Raw genomic sequence first — 2500 nt, 5'->3', positions numbered from 1 at the left:
TGGCCGACCGGACGACTGGAACATGTTTTGGAGCTTGTAAAATTAATTTAAAGATAATCCCATGGGTTCTCTTCACAAAACCAACTCCATATGTCTTAGAAAACATTATACTTGTTTGAGATTCTCAAAAAAAAAAAAAAAAAAAAAATTTCACGCCTCGGCCGAGTCATGCTCGAGCAATGGCCGAGGCAGGATGGAGCGACGGCCCAGTCATGCTCGAGCAATGGCCGACCAGACGACTGGAACATGTTTTGGAGCTTGTAAAATTAATTTAAAAATAATCCTATGGGTTCTCTTCACAAGACCAACTCCAGATCTCTTAGAAAACATTATACTTGATGGAGATTCAAAGAAATTAAAAAAAACAAAAAAAAAAAATTTGACGCCTCGGCCGAGTCATGGCCGAGCAGGATGGAGCGACGGACGAGTCATGCTCGAGCAATGGCCGACCGGATCCTGGAACGTGATTTTAAAAAATTAATTTAAAAATATTCCCATGGGTTCTCTTGATTATAGCTCGAGCATATATCTTAAAAAACATTATACTAGATGGAGGTTAAAAAAAAAAAATAAAAAAAAATAATTTTTTTTTTTTGGTCATGGCCTTGGAAAATTTAATGTTTACTGGTGTCACATGGCCAAATGTTCGTTTGTATCTTTAGGGGGGGGGTGGTTCCTTGAGCTTGAAAATGTTGACCAAGAGTTGACTCGCATGATAAGAGCATAATTTGCTACGGACCCAAAGACGGATTATGACCGGGCTGACCCGACAAGTCGCGACCGACCGCCGGTGACCCCCCGCCGGCGGCGGAGCTCCGGCGACCGCCCGCCGGAAAATTTTCCGGCGACCAAAAATTTTCCGTGGATGAAAATTTGTTGGAATATGAATGTTCTCCCTAAAAGGTTAAGAACCAAGGCGGAGGCAAGTCTAGTGAGGTAAAATAATGGGTTGAAGGCTCGTGAGAAAACGTTAGAGCCGCCGATGCATGCTCGAGCGACGGGAGAGAAATGCTCGAGCGACGGGAGTGAAATACTCGAGCATGATCGAGCACGGGCCGAGGCATGCTCGAGCGACGGGAGAGAAATGCTCGAGCATGATCGAGCACGGCCGAGGAATGCTCGAGCGACGGGAGAGAAATGCTCGAGCATCGAGCATGGCCGAGGCATGCTCGAGCGACGGGAGAGAAATGCTCGAGCATGCTCGAGCATGGCCGAGGAATGCTCGAGCGACGGGAGGAATGCTCGAGCATGATAGAGGATGGCCGAGGCATGCTCCATCGCTGGCCGAGGCATGCTCCATCGCTGGCCGAGGCATGCTCGAGCGATGGCCGAGGCATGCTCGAGCGACGGGAAAGAAATGCTCGAGCATGCTCGAGCATGGCCGAGGAATGCTCGAGCATGCTAGAGGATGGCCGAGGCATGCTCCATCGCTGGCCGAGGCATGCTCGAGCGATGGCCGATGCACGCTCGATCGTTGGCATGATCGAGCGATGACCGAGTCATGCTCGAGCGACGGGAGGGAAATGCTCGAGGCACGGTCGAGCGATGGCCGAGAGATGGCCGACCGAGAAATGCTGGGGCGCGCTCGAGCAATGGCCGAGGCGACGGGCGAGAAATGCTCGAGGCACGCTCGAGCGATGGCCGAGAAATGCTCGAGCGATGGCCGAGAAATGCTCGAGAGACGGCCGAGAAATTCTCGAGGCACGCTCGATCAATGGCCGAGTCACAGCTTGAGGGACGGGAGAGAAATGCTCGAGTCATGCTCGAGCGGCGGCAGTGGGGCGAATGGCGAAAGTGGGTTAGGGCATCAGAATACTTCACAGAGGTTAATAAAATTTCCCAGAAAATATTTTTGTACCCCTCCTCAGCCATTTTAATGTTTACTGGTGTCAGATGGCCAAATGTTCGTTTGTATCTTTAGGGGGGGGTGGTTCCTTGGGTGGGCTGGGGACTGGGCCATGGCGGGCCCGGCTGGCCCATTTCATCGAGTCATTCCTCGACCGCGGCGGGGATGTGTGGGCTTGGGACACACGGCGACGCGGGTTTTGACGGGAAGGGGCGGCGCCGCCATGGGCCGCCGTGCTCCGGCGGTGGTGCGACGGAATTTTTTGACGGATTTGACGGAAAATGGCGGGGATTTGTAGGCTAATGGAAACACGGCGTTGTGTTTCTCCGGCAGAGGGTGGAGGAGAGGGTGGCGCCACCGTGCGCTGCCTTGCTCCGGCGGAATTGTGAGGATGAGTATGGCTGGTGGCTTTTCTCCGGCGAGGATGTGTGGCCCACTGGACACGCGGAGAAGTGGTATGGTGGAGGAGGGCGGCGTTGATGTGTGGGCCCTGGACACACTGAGAAGTGGGACGGTGGAGGAGGGCGGCGAGGATGTGTGGGGGCCACTGGACACACGGAGCCATTGAACGGTGGCCTCCGCCGCCGATGATTTGTGGGCCTTTGCACACATGGACTCGTTGGGCGGCGGAGGAGGGCGGCGAGGATGCGTGGC

This window comes from Urtica dioica, chromosome 2 (genome assembly GCF_054948205.1).
Source record: "Urtica dioica subsp. dioica isolate 48M chromosome 2, U.dioica_male_clone48M_v1_H2, whole genome shotgun sequence".
NCBI classification, from domain to species: Eukaryota; Viridiplantae; Streptophyta; class Magnoliopsida; order Rosales; family Urticaceae; genus Urtica; species Urtica dioica.
Note: the sequence above shows the minus strand (reverse complement) of the source record.